The sequence below is a fragment of the Glossina fuscipes genome, unplaced genomic scaffold (genome assembly GCF_014805625.2).
Source record: "Glossina fuscipes isolate IAEA_lab_2018 unplaced genomic scaffold, Yale_Gfus_2 142, whole genome shotgun sequence".
Classification (NCBI taxonomy): Eukaryota; Metazoa; Arthropoda; class Insecta; order Diptera; family Glossinidae; genus Glossina; species Glossina fuscipes.
The window spans coordinates 446,608-469,806 of NW_023998485.1; the positions used below are offsets into that span (position 1 = coordinate 446,608).

General features: G+C 33.8%; 1 protein-coding gene across 3 annotated transcripts in view; it reads left to right on the forward strand.

The window, feature by feature from the left end:
- Window positions 1-23,199, forward strand: part of LOC119641102 (angiotensin-converting enzyme) — a 174,874-nt gene that overhangs the window by 118,124 nt on the left and 33,551 nt on the right. The window lies entirely within an intron of this gene.

The following is a 23,199-nucleotide window of genomic DNA, read 5'->3' on the forward strand; positions in this document are numbered from 1 at the left end:
ATAGAATAAGCCGCTCGAATGATAAATTTCGTTACTCAAAAAAGTTCCACAATTGTCTGAAAAGAAGCTTGCTACTTCGAGGATTTCTTTGTCTTATTGGTAGACGAAAAACGAAAGAAAGTAAAACAGTACAAGTGTAATTGGACGAAGTTGGCGAAAGGGAATGAATAGTTGTAAAAAAAAACAGTCAGAGGAAACCGACAACATTTACCGTTCGACCATGGATGGAGATCAAAAATTGTAGACGAAAGGGCAGAATATACTCGTTTTTCTTGGATTCTTTATCGATGGAGGAAATGTTAGTGCCAAATATCAGCTTTGCACCTTGCTACTTAGTATGGTGATTCCACAAACATTATGTGCCAAGTTTATGCGTATTTGCACAAATAGATGTACACTATTTACAAGAAATAAAATATGAATGCATTATGCTTAAAAATCAATATGTAATGTCCAAAGAAAAGAAATAATCAGAAGCAAATGCTTCAAAATAGTCTCCGACACTAGTTCCTTTCAGTTTGCTAGTTCTTGGTACTTAGTTTTCTCGACTAATACATATTCCATTATTTTAGTAATTTTATATATTTTTCCGGTGAGAATAATCGTTTAAGCAAGACGCACGTGCATTCCTGATTTGCGCTAAAAAAAGACGTTGAAACCAATTTTAACAGTTTGCCAATTCTGCGTGCGTATTGTAGTCGCGTTTTAATTTTGTGCAAGAAATATTTCAATTTCTTAGTGTATTTCTTAGTTTTTTGGCTGTATTCATGTCCAAGTTATGAAGATCTTTAAAAGAATAAAGTATAAATATAACTTATATGAATTATATTAATCTCTTATGTGAAAAATTCATTTTGGTTTTATGCAATCAACAACTAGAGCTCTTGGTAAGAGTCTCTATTTTTTTCTTTTAATCTTTGTTTACAGTTTTTCTTGCTTTCGCTATATATTTACAGTGAGAACGAAAGTGAGAAGTTTGCTTTAATTTGCCGAAAATTTGCGCCGTGGAATCTTTTGGTTGTTTGTTCTTTTTTTTTTTCTTCACAAACTCCTTTTGTTGTTTTCACTGAACTTGGATTGTTTATTTACACCATGTCGCACGAAAACAGGACCTAAATCTGAACGATTCATCTCGTGTTGGCTGTGTGATCGCTTTTGCCATGTAAAGTGTGCTGGTATTATTGGCAGTGCTTCTGATGCAGTCCTTGATCTCTCAAAAGCCTTACGATGGTCATGTCCTGACTGTAGAAAGCAGCACATAGTTTTCCACAAACTCTTCACGGAGACGAGAAATCGTTTCTCAGATTTGAGCAATAATCTCGGCTCCTTGTGGAAGAAATTTGAAATAATTAAGACTAGGTTTGATGAGTGTTGTTATTTTGAGCACTCATCTTCTTACCTAGCTAGCAAAGTTACAATTCGTTGCAGCGTTGCGTGTGGTTCGTCACCTCTGAGTTCTCCTAAGTCGGATTCGTTGGTGCAAGTTAGCTATTCCTCAAAGTCTACGAGGATGTTAGCGTTTTTGTGATTGTTGAGTCGATCGGTAACAAAAAAGTTACAAAGAAGCCGGGAAGTTCTCCTGTTTTGAGCTACGCTGAAATGGCAATGGTATCTGCTCCCACGGGCGTCATTCCATCTACTCAGGCGTCATCGCCTGAAACTGATAATGAGAATATTCTCCACAACTCAAAAATCCCCATCCGTGAACCCTAGTGCTCCTAGTACAGATGGCATTTGCTTGAAGACAGTTCCTCCCAGAAAGGCAATATTTGCGTCAAGACTGGCACCTGATACATCTGTGGATAACGTAAAAACTTATGTGGCGGCGAATGTTCCACCTGTCAAATTAAAGCTCGTTAGCATTTTCAAATTGGCTCGTTTTCAACCTAGAGCTATCTCATTTTTTAAAATTCTAGTTCCGACTAAAAATATGGATTTGATGTTAAATAATCCATTGTGGCCGCTTGGATCCTTAATTAAGGAATTTTTCCCTCGTAATAATCGTGCAACAGCCCTTTCAAAAAACTAAATATTTCTTCAGCACCATTATCTCTCATTTATCAAAATGTTAGGGGCTTAAATTCTAAAATTCGTTCTACCTTCCTAAATTCAATGAGCACAGTGTTTTCCTGTTTGGTCTTTACTAAAACTTGGTTAAAGCCGGTTCTACATGCGTTGGAATTTTTTTATAATTCGTTTCAAGTTTTCAGAAATGATCGATTGTATCGCAGTGGTGGTGGTGTTTTAATTGCCATTTCTTCGGCAATCCCCTCCTATTCATTTGAATTTCCAACTACTCCCGACGTTGAATTTATCGCCATTCGATTGAAATTTCCTAATAAACACTTATATGTGACCTGCTCCTATATTCCCCCAAATTCGGATATCTGAGTATATAAGAAACAGGCCGCCCTCATTTGTGAAGCGGCCAAGCAATCTAAACCTACCGATATAGTCCTTGCGTTGGGTGACTTCAATTTGCCTCAAGTCAATTGGTTTTACAGTGATAGTTCTGGCTGTTTGATCCCTTCCTCAACATCTGATAAAGCCGGTGTGTTCTTCAATGAATTATTTCATAATAATTTAGTTCAATACAATGGTACCCCTAATTGTAATGGGAGATTTCTTGATCTTTGCTTTGCCAATTTTCCTGAGGTTTGCGTTAATCGTTGTCTTCCGTTTTGTTTACCTGAGGATCCATACCATCCAGCATTGGGTATTTCCTTTCATTACAAGCATGTTGGTTCGTTCGACTTCCATAAAGTTCCAAATTTTCATATAAATTTTATGATTTCCATAAAATCAATGTCTCCATGCTAAAATCACATCTTTCTCAAATTGTGCTTGATTTCTCAGTGGAAAGTATTGATAGCAGCTTACTGTCGTCGTTCTACAATATATTAAATCAATTTATTTCTGCATCCGTTCTGATCAAGCAGTCCCGTCCTCGAAGCAAATGTCCCCCGTGGTTTAATAAAACAATTAAATATTACAAGAATAGGAAAAACAAGCTTTTCAAAAAATTTTCGAAAAGTGGTTCTTCTTTCGACTATTTCGCTCACTCAGTGGCAAGGCATAAATTTAATTCCCTCAACCGCCAACACTATTTCAGCTTGTTAAATCCTCCTTGTTTGCTAATCCTAAGTACTTTTTTAAGTTCGTTAATTTCAAAAGAAAAATCTCCATAAATCCCTCGCATATGTCTTTTAACGGCTCTGAGTCCTTGGACGATATTGAAACATCAAATCTCTTTGCTGAATACTTTCAACAAAGCTTTTCGATTGCTGATTCCGATTTATCAGTAAAGAATCTAGAAAAGCGGTTAGGGACATTAAAGCCTGTCTCACGAAGTAATACGGGCGAGTCAATTGTACCATTTATTAATTTGATTACGAAGGAAACCCCAAGAACAAGGACAACAGAAGCAGCCTATTTTCATTGGGGGAAGAGAGGCAATGGGATCTCAGCCCAAATTCCTAAGGGCAAACTGAAAGAATTGATTTTGAACAGATTCAGTTGAATCTACGCAGCACATATATCAAGGAGACCACACAACAGAGGCATACTCAAGTATAGGTCTAACCAAACACATGTAAAGGCTTCTCGTAATATAAGGACCATCAAGCTCTTTGGACAACCAAGCGCGAACCTAGCTTTGCTTAACGAGAGCTAAATATGCAGGTTAAAACGTAACCTGTCATCAAATAGAACGCCTAAATCTGTGAACGAATCGACGTCCTCCAACTTGTGCGAATCAACTGAGTAATGAATGAGGAAGGAAACTTCTTACATTTATTTAGATTTAGTTTCAGAAGATTCAAAGAGCACCATGCAACCAAATTATTCCAGTCACTTTGAAGCTGATGTTATTGCGATTTAAAGGAAAAGGAAGAAAACAGTTTTACATCATCAGAATACATTAATATCTCGCTGGAGATAATCACCGATGGGAGATCATTAATGTATAAATTAAACAAAATGGGTCCTAAGTGGCTGCCTTGAGGTACACGGGGAATTCATCCCAAGTAATGAGAAGGAAGCCAGAGGCTTGGAACTTAGAGATAAGAAAGTTATGTTTAACCAAATCAAATGCTTTGCTTAAATCAGTATATATAACATCAGTGCGAGAGCCACTAGAAAAAGTCTTGAAAGCATGACAAGTAAACCCTAAAAAGTTGGTGAACGTAGATCTTCCTTTGTGAAAGCCATGTTGGAGTGGAGAAATATACGATTTGATGACAAAGGCCGAATGCTGAGTCACAATTCGCTCCAACAGTTTAGGCAAGACACTCAATTTGGCAATGCCTCTGTAGTTCTCTACAAGTTGTCTACTTCCACTTTTGTGAATAGGAATAAGGAAACAAGTCTTCCAACACAAAGGGAGAGCATTCAACTTCAAGGGCTTGTTAAAAATCTTTAAAATAACACCACATAGCTCGCCAGCACAACATATAATTACACATGAGGGGATTCCATTAGGTCCAGGCTCACATTTATGTTTTAGAGAGCTCAACCATTCAAAAACGTCATTTTCAAATATAACAAAGTTGGGAATTGAAATCAAATTGGAAATTGGATGTGGATAGTTTGCTGATAAATCAAAATTGGCAGTTGAAAAGTTCTGTCGGAAGTATTCCGCAAAGAGATGTAGATTTCAAAATCATCCGAGGACTCGGAGCCATTAAAAGACACATGCGAGTGATTTATGGAGATTTTTCTTTTGGAATTAACGAACTTAAAAAAGTATTTAGGATTAGCAAACAAGCAGGATTTAACAAGCTGAAATAGTATTGGCGGTTGAGGGAATTAAATTTATGCCTTGCCACTGAGTAAGCCAAATAGTCGAAAGAAGAATCACTTTTCGAAGATTTTTTGCACGAGCAGCTTTTACGACGTGCCCAGTTTGGCGACCGGCGTTCACAATCGAACAGCCAGGAGGAGAGGACGATTTACTATTATCATTGTTAGTTTTAGGCGATGACGCTTGAGAAGATTGAATGACATCAATGGGAGGAGATACCATTGCCACTTCAGCGTAGCTCAAAACAGGAGGACTTCCCGGCTTCTTTGTAACTTTAATGGTACCGACCGACTCAGCCGTAGCAGAAACGCTAACATTCTTTGAAAACTTTAAGGAATCGCTAACTTGCACCGACGAAACGGAGCTAGGAAAACTCAGAGGTGACGAACCACACACTACGCTACGAGTTGATACTTTGTTAGCTGGAGAGGAAGATTGCTGCAATAGATTGCAATAGAACGACACTCATCAAACCTCGTCTTTATTATTCCAATTTCTCCCACAAGGAGCCGAGATTGTTGCTCAAATGTGCAAAAAAATTTCTCGTCTCCATGAAGAGTGTGCAGAAACCAATGTCCCGCTTTCTGCAGTCGGGACATGACCATCGTAAACCTTTAGAAGGGTCAATCAGCATCAGCAGCACGGCCGATAATACCAGCACACTTTGCATTTCCAAAACGATCACACAGTCAACAAGAAATGAATCGTTCAGATACAGGGCCTTTTTTCGCACGATATGGTGAAAATAAGCATTCCAAGTCCAGTGAAAACAACAAAAGAAGTTTGTGAAGAAAAAAAAAAGAACAAAAAACTAAAAAATTCCACCGCACAAATTTTCAGTAAATTAAAGCAAACTTCTCACTTTCGTTCTCACTGTAAATATAGAGCGAAAGCAAGAAAAACTGTTAACAAACATTAACAGGCAAAAAGAGAGACTTTTACTAAGAGTTCGATTGTTGATTACGCTAAATCAAAACGATTTTTTCACATAAAGGGGTGTTAAGTTCATATACGTTAAATTCACACTTTATTCTTTTAGAGAGTTTTTAAAATTAAACACGAATAAAGCAAAAAAGCTAAGAAATACACTAAGAAATTGAAATATTTCTTGCACAGAATAAAAACGCGACTACTACACGCACGCAGAGTTTCCAAACCTACGATGTCACTGAATACTTTGATTGGTGTATGATTCGTTGTTATATACACAACGACACGATAATTCATAAATTGTACGTTCACATTTGTAATTCTTTGATTTAATCATAAAAACTTTATTTATTGAACCTTATCTATTGAACTCTAAATAAACTAAGTAAAATAACGGGTTCGTGGTTTCTGTGCAAAAAGCGAATAGAGCAAATAGAGAGAATGAACCAATCAGTTGTTCGTTGTATCTGAGTGTGACCAAAGTTGCCATACTACTTCCAAATTGTTAAAAAAGACATTCTAAAACGAACTTTTTTATCAGCTCTTGTTATGCCCGTTTGTGGTTTGTTGACTCAAGGTGTTAGTACAAGAGAATTTTTCCTTACAACAAAATCTAACTTCGATGTCAATTTTAAAATAGTTTTCTTTTCGTTCCATAACGAGGGGTAGTTCTTCATAAGGCAACAAGCATGCTAACCAAGATGTATCAGCGACAACAAGTGCACCCATTTTTCGGTTTGATAACACTTTATTGTTTTTTTTGAGTATATGGCCGTTTGCAGACGAGTGTTAAGTAGTTGTTCGATAAAAAGCGTACTCAAATTAAAGAAACACCAACATAATTGTCTTCGCCTATCGGTGTTGACTTGTAATGGATTGTCAAAGTGGAAAATGCAATTACCATGAAAAATAAAGATTGTAGGTAGTAAATAGTGCGCGAATATCTCGAGAGATGTCTGCTTATTGAAGTAGTACACATGATTTTATCCAATTTTTAAGATCTGTGACACGTAACCTGCATCGATACGTGACAGTATGTCTGCAGAAGGGTTTTGTTTTTCAGGTAAACGCTCTTTGTGCAACTACAAATTGCAATAGATTGTAATCCGTTGTAATTTACAAACTGTTTGCAGTTCTGTCGAAAGTATTTAATCGGTTGCTGAAGTGCAAATACTTCTCTGCCATATGTGCTAGATTTAGATTGTAATGGTGTGACGCGTTCGAAATAGAAAGACAGCTTTCTCGTTGGTCTCATTACGCTGCTAAAGCAGTGTGCCGACTACTGTATGAGATGCGTCAACGCCGGGTTTACGAAAAACTAAAAGCGGGCCCTTAGCTAATTCGTTCTTACATTGTTGAAATAGCTCAATTGTATTGCAATGCTATTGAATCCTAGCTCTGCCGCATTTTCTATTACCTTTCATTATCTCGCGGAATATACTTTGGTACTCCACGGCATCTGGTAAATCTGCGGAGAAAGTTGGTCGTTCTAAGAAATCGTCTAAGTTTGCACACACGCCCAAGTGTTGTGTACACCCATATCGCTTTCACAAGTTCTGGTGGTAAGCGTATGTGTTGTCTTTCATATGCACGCGTATATTTTATTTTATTTATTTTATTCCACTTATACTAGAAACTCAACTAAACAAGTAACAGTCGAGTTCAATAGGCTCTTAATGCAAAACTAATATTAATTAACAATAAAATTGAGTATAAGCATAATAAAACAAATAAGAAGAGAAAAAAAAAAGAAAAAGAAAAAAGAAAAAAAAGCATGTACACTATCAGCATAGGAGCACACTTACAACCGGTACAGGACCAAATTGCAAATGAACCCCTAAGCCATCGCAAACATGCATAAGCCTGGCAACCGATAATAAATTAACAATAATTCACTTTCGAAACGTAACGACTTTTTATTGATGAAAGCTAGTTTAAATACGACATAGGTAAATCGCGCGTATTAAGCAATGTTGCTTTAATGGACTTTAAAGAGTCCGATAACGAGAATAAGTGGTAGACGTCATTTAGGTTCTTGCAAACGACTCTGAGCGGATTGAACAGCCCATAATTAAATTTACACTGATTAAGCTTTACCAAGATAAAGTGCCTAGAGAAGCGGTTAGGGACATTGAAGCTTACTTCACCAAGTAATGAAGGCGAGTCAATAGCACCATTTATTACTTTAATTAGAAAGGAAACGCCAAGAACAAATCTACGTTTCTCAAGAGACGGTAGGGACAGCAGAAGCAACCTATTTTCATACGGAGGAAGAGAGGCAATCGGATCCCAACCCAAATTTCTAAGGGCAAACAGCAAGAATTGCTTTTGAACTGATTCAATTGAATCTACGTAGCACCTATATGAAGGAGACCACACAACTGAGGCATACTCGAGTATGGGTCTAACCAAACACATGTACAGCCTTTTCGTAATGTAGGGATCATCAAGCTCTTTGGACCACCTTTTTATAAAACCAAGCGCGGACCTAGCTTTGCTAATCGAGAGCTCAATATGCAAGTTAAAACGTAACCCATGGTCAAATAGGACGCCTAAATCCGTAATCGAATCGTGTTGCTGTTAATTAAATACGTCAAGGAAACCTCCTCGGATTTGCCTAACGATATTTGGTTGATTATTAACTCGTATTCTCGAAGTCTTGAAAAAAGTTCATAGATGGTCACGGTGTGATTATTCACATTTCACATTTATCATCTAGGTATGGTGAAGAGAAATCAATCTGTTGTAAAATGTGTTCCATGAACCGTTTGCGCTGCGTTCCGTTGATCAAGGCGTAGACATAGAAGGGTACTCGTGCATTCTCAACGGCGTTGTTATTAATAGATTAAGATCTATGGATGAAAACATGCATCTGGAGTTTGGCATATGTGTGAAGCCGTGCAAGTGAGGCAAAGTGTACCGGGTTGTTTAGTAATTTATTTCGTCACTTCAATTTCCAATCCTGGTGTGATATTCGGTTTGGTTTTTGCGATCAGCGCTTCGTAATAAACCTCTTTTTTGTTTTCTTGTTTCTTTCTCTTTCTTTTGTGTGTTTACAGGTGTTCTCCTAGCTTGCTCTTCATTTACTGTGTCACTAGTAGCGCGAAGTTTACATCTACTTTCAGAGATCATTTTTGTGTGTGAGACAATCTTTTTTGTTTTTTTTTTCTTACAACCTCTCACTCTTCTCTCTTCAATCTGTTGTCTGTTATTTTTTGACATGGAGTGTTCTATTACATTACGTCGAAAAAAAACTGACCCCGAATCTGAACGTTTCATTACCTGTTTGATTTGTGAACGTTTTTGCCATGCGAAATGTCCTAAATCCTTTAAAGGATCTTCGTCGGTCATGTCCCGACTGTAAGAAGCGGGATATTGACTTTTATAAATTGTTCACGGAGACAAAGCTGGAATGTTTGAAAAAACCAAGTTATCGTTCAATGAGTGTCCAGAGCACTTACTTTCTCGCCCAGTCTGTACAAGATCGACTCGTAACGTAGCGTGTGGTAGTTCATCTCCGCTTTCGCCTAAATTGGATTCGTCGACTCATGTGAGTGCTCCATCTTTCCATACAAAGAACGTTACCGTTTCCATTATCGTTAGGTGGGCCGCTATTGAAAAAGTTCCAAATAGGTTGATTTGCCTTTGCTTTTATTACAGGCATGATGGTCCCTTGTACTACTCTTATCTACCAAATCCAACTTCCTCAAGTAGACAATATGATTTCAATGCTGGGAATGCTGAAATCTTTCTGCCTTCGTTTTATAATTTACCAGACCTTGCTATTTCTGCGACCGTTTCGATCAAGCGATCTCGTTTTCGAAGCATGTGCACGCCATGGTTTAGCAAGGGCATTAAATATTATAAAAATAGGAAAAACGAACCTTTTAAAAAATTTATTTGAAGTGGCTTTGCTTACGACTGTTTCGCCAATTGTGCTGCAAGACATAGGTTTAATTACGTCAACTACCAATTTTATTGCAGATAGGATAAAACCCTCACTTCTTATTAATCCCAAATATTTTTTTAAGTTTGTCAACTTCAAAAGAAAAATTTCCATGCATGTTTTTATCAATAGCTCTCAGTCCTCTGATCATATTGAAACCTCAAATCTCTCTGCTTAACACTTATGACGAAATTTTTCAACTGCTGATTCCGATTTAACGGTTAACTATGCGTATCTGATAACTAACTCGGTTTCGATTTCTATTTGGTCATTTCAGATAACGATGCTTTACATTGTTTCAGCTATAGCTGTGCGCCTGCACCTGATGGGATTTCATGGTCAGATGAGCTACACTATTCAAAACTATTTCAAAGCTTTTCTGACTCCACTTCACAAATATGGAAACAGACATGACATTCAGAACTGCAGACGCATCTGTGGCCTCTAAAATATAGTTATGCGTCTAAACTTAATGGGATTCTATCACGTATACTGCACTCATGCTCTGTCGAGCTACGTGGTGTTATTTTAATGATTTTTATCCAATCCTTGAAATGAAGTTGGAAGAGTTGTTTCTTTATTCCAATTCACAAATATGGAAGGAGACATCACGTTGAGAACTATAGAACCATCGCCAAGTGGAGTGTCTTACCTAAATTCTTTAAGCGAATTTTTACTCAGCATGTAGCTTTTGCTATTAGACCGTATATTTCCCAGTTCGAGCATGGCGTTTGGAAAGGAAGATCTACTGTACAAATCTGTTAGAGTTCACTTGCCGTGTTTGCAAGCCCTTTTCTAGTGACCTTTCCTTCTTAACGAGGAAGACTTTCAATACTGAGCATTTCATTGATTCACACTAGTTGGAAAACGTTGATTCGTACTTCGCTTTAAGGGTTCTATTGGACCAAAGACTACGTTTTAAATTGAACATTTGGCTTTAAGTAAAGTTAGGTCTGCGCTTGGTTTCATTAAAAGGTGGTCCAAAGAGCTGAAGGATCGTTATATTACAAAAAGGCTATAAATGGGTTTAGTTAGATCAATGCTTGAGCACGCCTCCCTTGTGTGCTGTCTTTCCCATGGATGTTATGTAGATTTGATTGAAGCAAAGCTAGTTTGGGTTGGGACCCTCTCTGCTTTGTCTCTCTGCCACCTTATGAAAATAGGTTGCTTCTGTTATCCTACCCGTTCAGAGCTGACTATCACTTACTTTCAATAGCGAATTCTGCAAAGTCTAACAAAACAATTGTGGTTAACACGCGTGATTTGCCTACGTATTTAAACTAACTTGTAATTTTAACATCTCATTATGATTCGAAAATGAATTGGTGTTGTTTATTGTATCGGTAGCCAAGCTTTTGCATGTTTGCGTAGGGGCTCACTTGCAACTTGCATCAGTGCTGGTTGTGTACATGCTTTTTTATTTTACTCCTTTTTCTATCTATCTATCTTATTCTAGTTATACCTGAATTATTTTTTTAATTATTATTTTTTTTTTTTTTTTCTTTACTTCTCCTTATTTTCTTTATACTAGTTTTCAATATTAATTACTGTAACATTTACTTCTTAGAGTCAATTGAATTCGACTCTTAATTTGTTTTAGATGAGTTTCATGTGTAAATAAATAAAATAAATAAAGTACAACAATGTAATTTCAAAGCAAATTTCAAAACAATTGACATGTGATGGGGTGGCGTCACCATTAGGTTCTAAAAGTGCTTAACGGGCTTCAGTAACAGATTTATTCAAATCAAACAACAAAAGTAATGAACATCGAAAATGCAACTTCGAGCGCTCCATTATTAGCGTGTGTATACACACAATAGCGCAATAATACTAAATGGAGAACTGTTCTTTTTTATAGAAGAAGGTGTAAATCTTCGAATTTAACCGATGTGTACTTTGTACTAAGTATTTCTACTCTCAATAGTAATCATAAAATGTTTCATATCGTCAGGTACATACACAGGCGACATAAAATATAATCATTTAATATAGTACCAATTTCTTTTTCGTCAGAAAAAGAGTATAATTTCTTCTCTAAATTTATCACTGCTTTTAAATTTAAAACGTTCGCAAATTAACTTTTCAGCCCTATTCACCTAAACTCTGCTGAGCATCGCAGGCACTAAAGCAGCTTCTAATATAAATAAAATTATTCGGTTTCACGCTTAGAATAAAGGTCACCCGCTCTTACTTATTGAATTTTTTTCATATAGCAGTTCCTTTTAAGTCTGATGCAATGCATAGGTGCAACATGAGCAACCAAGTTTCGATCTAGATGCTCCATGAAGCATAAATTTCTTCTGTAAAGCAGCCCGAGTACTATAACGCGAGTCAAATTTCCGAGTTTATATAAAAAAGAAAAACACAAAAGGCATTAAAAGTGGTCAGCCTTAGTTAAATGCAATGGTTTTATGCAATCACTAATCCGATGACAAAATTTTACATGAAAGGCAAAGACACAACTTTGCTTAATACGTGCGATTTGCCAATGTTGTATTGAAACAAATATTTAATCTTAGCATCTCATTATGACTCGAAAATTAACTGGTCGTCGGTTCTCAAGCCTTTCCATGTTTGCAATGATTTAGTAGCTTATTTGCAACCTGGATCGGTATCCGTTGTGGGCCCGCTGTGTTAGCTGTGTACATGCTTTTTTTCCTTTTTTTTTTCTTTCTATTTATTAATACATGAATTATTAATTAATTGTTTGTGTTATTTTTTTTTCTTTTCTGTACATCTCTTTATATACTTTATACTAGCTTTTAATAATAACCAACATAAGATTTACTTCTAAGAGTCAATTGAATTCGACTGTTAATTTATTTCACTTGGGTTTCATGACCGGGTAAATAGCTAATAATGACATAAAAATACCATTGTGGGCTTTGAATAAATGCTATTTTTCAAATATAATTATATGGTAGTATACGAACCTTTTTCCAATTTTCATTTTTGCCATTCAAATCTTCTACTATATCTTTAAAACCATATTCTCTCTGAAATGTGTAGAATTTTTTGATGCTTTTTGGAGTTAATTCTAACATTTTTTGTTAAAAAATATACAAAAAGGCTAAAGTGCACCGCAGTTTATCATGAAATACTTTTATTATTATATATTATTCTTATTATTATCATAATTATTATTATTATTCATCCAATTTCCAATTTTCATTTTTGCCATTCAAATCTTCTACTATATCTTTAAAACCATATTCTCTCTGAAATGTGTAGAATTTTTTGATGCTTTTTGGAGTTAATTCTAACATTTTTTGTTAAAAAATATACAAAAAGGCTAAAGTGCACCGCAGTTTATCATGAAATACTTTTATTATTATATATTATTCTTATTATTATCATAATTATTATTATTATTCATATACTTATTTTAAAAAAGTGGAAAATACTCGAAAAAGTGGTGCGATCATAACCATTTTCAATAGCGTTACCTTCCTTGGCCCAAGCATGTCAATGAACAAAATTGCGCTCACAGCGTGGATAGACCGACAGGCAAACTTGGTCAAAGGTGGATTTATGTAAAGTCCTTCTATGTGGTGCGCTTATCTTTAATATAGCCTTGTACCATAAGTGGTGCAGGGTATAAAGAGTGCCTTTCTTGATCGTAAATTGAATCCCTTCATTCAACCATGTGCCAATTGTATAATAAGTAAGAAGGTTATATTCGGCAGGGCGAGTTTTGCATACCCATCACTTTGCTTCTCGCTTTCCACCCTCCACGTTCTTTTATTGGGTACCCATATCGCTGAAATTGTTAAGAAACGATAAATTGTGGTGTCTACCATATTCATCTTAGACTTAACCCATTTTTAGGCAGATAATATATCTTCATTTGAGGAATGTACAAGATAGTTCCAAACAATCGTGTTTTGCTTGTATTAAGATCCAAACAACCGTGTTTTGCTTGTATTAAGATAAATCAGCAAAAAACCCCAAAAAATATAGAAAAATAAAATTTAGTTACTTGCAGCTTTGTGAGGACGTGACCGATTTTTTCCATTTTTGTACGTAAAGAATGCATCGTAAAGTCAATGCGGAAAATTTCAGCCTTCTAACTTTTATAATTTCTGAGTAACGAGCAAAAGCCCATTAAGTTTTGTTAAGAGAAACCGGGTTGTAATCAGTTTATGCTCCAATACGGGCTGCTACTCAATTTGGCCCATTTTGCCCATGTTTTTACCAAATTTGAAATTAATATTTACATTTTTTGCGACCAAGAGAGTGCCAACAACTAACACCACATGGACATACAGACGGACAGACGTAGCTTAATCAATTCAGGATTTCGCGCTGATCAAGAATACGTTTTTTTTTTTAAGGCTCTGAAGCTTCCTTTGGGGTGTTATACAAATTATGAAAAAAAAAACCAAACCGAGTGTACCCCCACCCTTCAGTGGTGGGTATAAAAATCAATATTTTTAGAAACCCCTATATGCCTCACTCGACATCGAAATGTGGATTAAATGATTTTTTTTGTTTTAAATTCTGCTTATGACCACATGCGTAGTTTGTCGCAGAGCCCTTTAAATCGATACTGCCGCGCGAAAATAACTTCGGTGTTGTCATTTTTTTAATATACTTCAGACACAATATTTTTTATAATACTGGAAAATAGGTTTAATAATCTAAAAATTTTTTTTTTTCAAGGTGTTACAGCGATCTCCTCCCATATAGCTATTTAAACCGTTGCATAAGATTCTAGAGGACGAACATAACTCATTTGACTATTCTCTCCGTACCATAAATAGTTGATAAACGCATTTTACCGACTTGTAATACATCCAAATAAGAGATAAAGTTGTCCACAGTGACGTATTTTCACTACTACGGATTAATTCTTGAACAAACAGTAATCCTTGAATGATGGTTAATTAGACATGTGTAGAAAGCGCTTCCGCGGTAGGTCTGCATTTGTGCGCTCTTTCCGCACATAAAACAAAGACGCACTTGAGTTTTATTTATTGCATATGAAAGTAATTAAATGCCAGCTTTACAATATACCAAGCAGTTCTCGCGCTAACTTTATTTTAATGCCTTATTCGTTTCATCATAAAGGCTTAATTAAACGTTCAGGCGAAGCACATATGTATTCTTCATTAGATTAAATAAAAACTAACATTCATTGACCGGCTTCCATATGCATTACAAATAACTTACGACTTCTAGAAAGTATTATTCCAAAATTTGTCGTTAGATATAATGGTGAGTCGTCCATCATTGTAAAAAGGCTGTTGAGTTAATGATTATAGAAGATTTTTTTCAAGGAAAATTTCGCTTTTTTAGTTGGTTTATGTAGAAGGTTTCAACTTAAATTAATTGATTTATTAAACTTAATTTTTTTCTTTCGTGCCATATAAATTTTTATAGCTTCTAATCAAACAAATGTTAAATGTAACTCGTGTTGTTTTTTTTTCTCATATTATTTCTTGATAATAAAACATTAAATGTAAGAAGACAAAAAAGTACAAAGCAGCACGAAAATCGTTATTTGAGAAACTACAGAAAATTTAGGTCAAATTATGTCGCAGTTAAATATTGTTATTGTTGCTATTCTTTTAGTCCTATCAAGTGTTTTGCTTTTCTGTTCACTTATTTATGCATTTTTTTTTCATAGTTATTTATTGACCGTGGTGGGTTCAGATTCTTTTCTTAACCATTTTGCAATTTATCTTAAGGCTCTAAAGAGTTAGACTGCATTTTGAATTTTAAATCTATCTTAAAATTATTCATTAGTAATGAGATTTGAAGACAAGATTTTTAGTGCCTAGAGGTAATGTTAGTCAATCTTATTATTATATAATATAATAATTTCCTTATCTTCAGGCTCTAAAGAGTTAGACTGCATTTTGAATTTTAAATATATCTTAAAATTATTCATTAGTAATGAGATTTGAAGACAAGATTTTTAGTACCTAGAGGTAACGTTAGTCAATCTTATTATTATATAATATCATAATTTCCTTAAGAATTTTAAGCAATTTCTTAAATTAGATAGCAATTCGCTATAAAAATATATGTCATAAATACTAAACAGATGAAAGCAGTAAAGTGGGCTTGTTTCGATATTTGATTTACGCGTGTTGCTTGAAAACGGAATTTCGAGAAGTCTATCAAGTTTAAACCCAGTTCGGCCAAAATGTAATTTCACGTGTTGACTTTGTTTAATCCTAGAATCATCTTTGATATATTGGTATATAACGGACACATTTTTGGCGGTATTAGTATTTAGTACTAGATTAGTAGTTAGTAGATCTACGGCGACATTTTTTCATAGAATTATCTTAGGGGGAGGATCGATTAAAGTATGTACGAGATTCTGAGGAATTGTGTATTTATTATCAATTATCTTAAGTGATTAATTATTTTATATTTATGTTAATGTTTATATATATATATTTATGTTTATATATCCATATATTTGATATTTAAGCTATTTATATTTATTACTGCATATATACTGTATATTATATAACTTAGTTAGACTAAAGAAATAAATTTTTGGACTAAAAGGTTGGTTGAGCACTGGCTACCAAGACTATTGGCTTATGTTTCTATTTTTATTTCTATTTCTTTTTATACATATACTTTGCAAATATACGTATACTTACACTTACGCTTTTATTTGTATGTGATATAAAATTGTCCACGGTCAAACTTTGCCTTATCTATTACCGGTAGAGAGATAAGGTTCTTAGTGCAAACATCAACTGAGTAGATACCAATGTGTCTATGACATTCAAAATTAATTTCAATAACGCAATCGCGCTGATTCGATCATCCAACGTTACCGTCATAAAATTTATTGTTTTGCGTTATATCACTTTGAAGAGCGTTTACATAAGGATGAAAATTTTTTTGGTTAATTGAAAGTGAAATCAGAAAATCTTACCTTCGAAATCTTATAACCCGAGTCGATCAGAATGAAAGAAACAATTGCTAATTTCAATATTTATGATCAGAACGCGTGTTTGGGATCAATTCAGTTATAGTTAGCTATAGTGTGTCAACAAAAAAGATTTGAAATATAATTGTCAAAAATTCATTATCATCAAACATCAACGTCATGCACAAACTTTATAAAAACATAACGAAAATAATAAAAACAAGTTTTGAAATAGTCGAATTTGATTTATCAATAAAAATATGCATGAAAATTGAAAGTCGTACATATGTAATGCACTGTACATTTGTCTAATGGACGCACCCCAAACTAGCAAGTATAATAATTCGGGTTCAACAAAAAGCATTCGCGATCTGTGCACTTTGGATCTTTATTTCACGCAAGCTATCCATGTCCCCTTAAAATCTATCAATAATTTTAGAAGTTGTCAAATCTTGGATCTAGTAAATTGGGGGGAAAAACAAATTAAATAAATTTTTTAAAAATTATGCAAACTTCTACCGATTATTAGGGACAATATATTTTGAGGAAAAGTGACGATATTTTGCATTCAGAACAATACAAATATAAAAAAAAAGAAAGTATAGCTGTTATTGAACAACGGCCGATACTCGATATATCGAATTCTTTATGCTTTTGCATTCGAATGCCCTCATTCAATTCTTTCATAGGTATTCGTGACTGTTACGCATGGAATGACAAAATTAATATTATCTCTTTTTGCTTATATACATAAATAAAAAAAAAACCAAATTCACATTCAACGTTAAAAACATGTTTTGCTGAACTTCTTTAAATAAATAAAAACGTTTAAATATTAAAGCCATTTTATTCAAATATCATAATGTCAACCTTTTGTTTACAGTTCTTAAGAATATTTTATTTTAACTTCTTATGATGACATTTAACATGTATATCAAATTTAATTATATACAAAATATATGTTGATTATAAATACATACCTAGTGATATGTTGCACAAATCAATAAATGAACTGAGAAATGTCGTAACAGTATATCGTCTAATAACAGAGCGTCTAGAAGAAGATCACATTAATTGAAATGAAAAATGAATTGTAACTAATGCATTTAGATCAATAAATATTTTCAGGTACTCGTAACATAAGTGATAGTTGTTTTTAATTGAAATTTAAAATAATTTACTCGTAACGCTTAGCGGTTAATGATTTGTACAAATTTTTGTGAGAGTGTTTAAAAGCAACAAAAATAACAACAGCAAAAAGTTTTTTTTTGCAGCAGGTCCATAAAAAAAACTCGAAACGACATCAATAACATTTTCATATCATTTCACATAGATGCATACATGCATCTGTTTTACACTAAGCAGCGCAGCATCCACTCACTTTTAGGTTTACTCAGACAGCTCTTAGCAATTTTCAGAGAATTTGTTGATTGAAAGAGTTTTTTTTTTTAATATTGGTAGGCGTCCGAGAGTCAGCACAAATGTGCATTAGAGCCAGAGAGAAATCATTAATACAAGCACTTGTGCCTTAAGGCCTTCCTCAGAACGATACACAAAACCAAAGACCACAAAAGGTCAGTCACGTTTATACAACAACAATACAAGAAAATTACCTAACTTAAAGTTGACTTGCTTTTGCCCGAAATGAAAAATCAAGCGACGAGAAGACAGAAAAATCAATATAATTAAATAATTTAGATTCAATTTAAGCGAAACTAATAGCTAAAAAAATTGTAATTATTATAGAAAACAAAACAGTTTTTTATTACCTCATCAAAGAGAAAAAAAATTACAAAAATTCACTACTATTTTGGTTGCAATTTTAATAAAACGTTGTTGCTATTGCATTGCTAACATAAGATACTTGTGAGCAGTACCGTCATCATTTTCATCATGATCATAGAAAATGTAACCCAATCATCGAATGCAACCATATGTACTTATGACCAGCTTCACAATCACATTTGCCGCAAACGAGTTGCAGATAACAAGTCATCATCATGATCATCATTGCCGTGCTCGTTGTTGCTCGCGATGCGTGTTTGTTACCGATATGTTATGTTACATTGCTTTGGTAATAATGCTTGTTTTTGTACATGCAGACACATAAATTTATTGGTTGTCTACGGCTTGGTGGCAGATGTTAAATTTTTTTGGTAGTTTCGCTTTTGTTGCAGAGCAAACAAGTAGACCGTAGTTTCTAAAATTACGTGTGATTGCTAATGCGACATAGCTTGTAACAATTATGCAAGCAAGTATCGTAGATTAACTTACGGATATATATATATATATTTCTATATCCTTGCTATACTATTTCATTCGATTTTTCCTTCTATCTTTCGTCCTGTTTGCGCTCGCCTTCCTGTTCCCTCATACCATCCCACTGCTCGGCATATCTCTATGGATTTTGAGTAGGGTTGGAGATGGATAAATAGAAGGATATAGAAAAGTCTAATGAACTCTTTATTCTAATTGCTATATATCGATTTCGTGAAGCCGTGAATAGGAATTTGAAGAAAACCCTTGCAATTTGCCGCAGATATCGAAATGAAGTATAGCACAAAAGCTAAGCCAAGCCATTTGCAAAGTCGCATATGTAACTTCTTTGCATGTAAATGATTGTGAATAAACTTTTGAAATAATTTACTTGTTTATTGAATTGAACCTGTCCACGGTGAAAACGAAGAATACGAACGTTTATTTGCGTCTCGCGGATTTTCTTTTAAATGCTAAAATCAATCATTTAAAGAATTAAGATTTTTTTACTCTTTTTTATTAATTTTATTCGAAAAAATATATCGAAAACTTTATAATTGTAATTATATTATTTTTTCTACAATTTGCTAGAGCAACTGTAATTAGTCTGATAACTATCACAACAAAGGGGCTTTTCTGTATTTATTGCTTTAGTTACTACTCTGGCTAATAAGCAATTATTGGCTAAACATGATTACATTAGAAAAAAAAAAAATAATAATAACGTGTAATAAAGCATATCCGTAATCAAGTTACGGCTAAAAAATTTTCTTTTCATAAAAGAAAAAAAAGAAATCCATTTATATGCACAGAAATCGAGACCATTAGTGATCACTGGTGTAACTAAACGACCTTGAACAAGTTTTTTTTATCTTGCTTTTTATTTGTTGTTCTCAACACACATTCATTCAACGGCCAAAGTTTATTTTTAAATTTAATTCAAAACATTAATTGTAACATTAATAAGAGAACTGTGCTTTGCATATAATGAATAAAAATGAAAGCAAAAACAAAATAACAAAGTTCTCTCTCATACTAAACCATGTAATGATTATGAAACCGGAATTATGTTCAATTATAAGACCATTTGTTGATCATAAGACATTCATTTAGTCAATCATGTAATCCCTACATTTGGTGTTATTATAAATTTTTGCAAAATATTTTCTAGACTCGTAGAACAAAAGTATTTTAAAAAATAATTCATCCCCTCCACTAAACGACCCTGACGAAACTCGCAAAAAGAAAGTCTTTTGTGATTTTTCTTTATGATCGTCATAAGAGGCAACCGGATTGGATTTATTGGATATAATCTAAATACCAGTTAATTTTTTTTGTTATTATTTTTAAATTGACTTCAAAATGATTAATTCAAAATTCATTTATTAATAATTAATCAAAACATTTTAATGTAAAACTTGTTTTTATTTACTTTTCAAATATTTTTTCCTTGCTTTGCATATCCAAAGTTCAATAAGAAATGAATATGTTTTCAGGATGGGATATGGAATTATTTTAGTCGATTTTTAAAGCACTTTTCTAATTCAATACAAACAAAAAAAAATCAATTTCTTCTTTGATTTAATATAATTTAAATGTGAGTTAAATGCTTCAAAGCGTCGGGATATTATTTACAAAATGTAGCCTAAATCAAAATAGAAGGATTTTCGACATCAGTGGTACACAAATTGATTTTCTTTAGAGAAAAAATTTAGATGAAAGTTTTTTTTTTTTATTTGCAAGTATATTTGATGCAATTAACTTTGCAAGTTCGGCAAGACTTATATACGATTTAAAAGAAAGGAGAAGTCTCACACATGTGTCTCAAACATATGTTGAATTTCCGAACAAAGTCAGAGTACTCCTGTACCATTAAGGCCTTGGCGGTCATTTACGTCCTAACTATTCCGGACATAATCCTATATTGTCTACTTTATGAATCAATAAATAATATACAATTTTTATTTAAGAGTCTGAATTTCCTATCAAAGTTACTTCTCATCTGGATATTGGTTTACTATTTGTATTTGATACAATTAAATTTTAAATAGATTATCATTTAAATTGCTGGACCAGCTGCTCTTATTGAAACGAACGTGGCGGCCGTAGCTGTTTAGCACTTTGTTCACTAAATTTGACCTAATTTCAACAGTAAAGCGTTCAATATACCTTTTTAATGCAAGCACAGAATCTGGTTTATTATATATACCTACGACTTCAAATGACTTCATAAGGACTAATCCAAAAGCACTAAGTTACAGTTTTTTAGATGCAATGCGATATCAGAATTTCTTGAGTTTACTGCATAGTCAAACTTATCGCGTAATAAAAAAACTAAGATCACTAAAGCTGAGCAAGGGCGACCTTACCGACCATTAAATACTTTGCCTAATAAAGTTATTCATACCCTTTCATGATAATACACCAAAAATTATACATTACTTTTATGTAAGGGCGCACTGCTTATATTGCAGGATGGCGAATACATTAACTACTGACAGTTGCTTCCATCTTAAAAAACTATAAAGTAGACTTTGTTGCCATAGAAGGACTTGCTTTTCGAGAGAGTCTTTGTGTACGGTAGGCCCTGAAATATATACCTACGTAATCTAAATCGATTTCTTGGCATTTAATATTTCATAACAATTTTTGTACAAGATGACATCGAAAAAATAGGCCTACTGGATCCAAATTCGATACAATTAAGTTTTAAATCAATTTACTCTTATGAACCAATTGTCATCATAAAATATCAAAAATTAGGCATGTTCGCCATGTAAAGATTTATTTCTCATAACAATTACTATAAATCCTACGCCTCCGTGGTCCAAACTCTATGTCAGATTATTATTATAAACAAATTTTCATCGAAAACCATATAAAGGTTCACTATCAATAGCAATGAGTTGCCATGTAAATTTTTCGAACTAAATCAGAATGTCGAAATCCGGGCAACCGGGACGGCAACCGGTATGCACACAAATAAAAAGTATCTGTGAATTTCATATTTTATTACCCTGCACGAGGTGCGGTGATAACACCGATAGGTCGCCTAAGATGCGCGAAACTAAGAAGAGGAGCATATGCGATTTTACACGTTTACCCAAGGTTGTTAACATTTATGAGTTACCTTAAGCCGAAATATAGGTTTTTGTTTTTTACAAATATGTAAGTTTTTTCCCTATCTACAAAGTCATGTTGATGATGACCCACATTAAGTTTTTCCATCATCAAGCCAGTTTCCAGGTAATTTCGATTTTATTGTATATCAATATTGTGTCAATATTTTTAAAAACTTGTATCAAATATAATTATGTAACTTTCTTTTTATTTATTTTTATTGTCTTTGTTTATCGACAGAAGCAGTTTACGTAAATTATTGTCTGCTTGCGGTATCTTATGTTAAGATTTTTACGATCTCTACGGCCTTGATTGACAATATTTGACACAAGTTATCAAAATAATTTGTACCTACGAATATTGTTAGAAACGTTATAAGGAAATAAGTTGATTGAATGCTCAAAAAATAAGTACTATAGCGTAATCTAAAACAATGGAAAAGCTTATAAATAAAACATAGAAGGAATAGAGTAGCATTCTGCGGAAGAAGTGAAATTCTCTGCAAAATTGTCTTGTGAGAAATGTTTCTCACACACATATTGTGTGGGCACTTAATCATATTCATTTTGATGCATGATACTGAAGAATGCAATCGGCGAACTTAAAAATACTTGTTAAATATTTTATTTTTGCAACCCGTACAATATCTAAGAAAGAAAAGAATTATAGGTTATTGGGTTCTGATTCATTTTTAGGTTATGTCGTGGATTTCTATTTTGGGTTCCACCACTAGTACTACTATTACTACTACTACTACTTTTGCCTATTCTCTCATCAAGGAACTATCAAGGAATGAAGTCTTTGTTAATGTTTCTAACCTATTTAGATTTAATATTAAAATTAAAAAATATTATTTTAAGAGTGATTTACTGGGCAACTAAAAACGGGCACTAGTCGCAATGGTCCACTTAATTCAGGAATTAAAATTAAAAAACAAACAAAAATTTCGAATCAACGCGCCTTTACGCGGGACTTTTCAAGAATAGTAAAACACTTTCTATCCATCGCTAAATCTAGGCCATCCAGCAGTCGGGAGAAATAGGATGGTGGAAACCTTGGGGTTTTAGCTCTTACATGCTTGCTTAAATCTTTAATATAAAATTTTAGACTTGGCCATCCTCTTATAACAAAAGAAACACAAACGAAAACAGAAAACAACAAAATGTTGAAATGAAATCGGGAAGAAAAAATCGGAAAGATCTAAAATGAAGCAGAAACTCGTATTAAATTCCAATATACAATTGG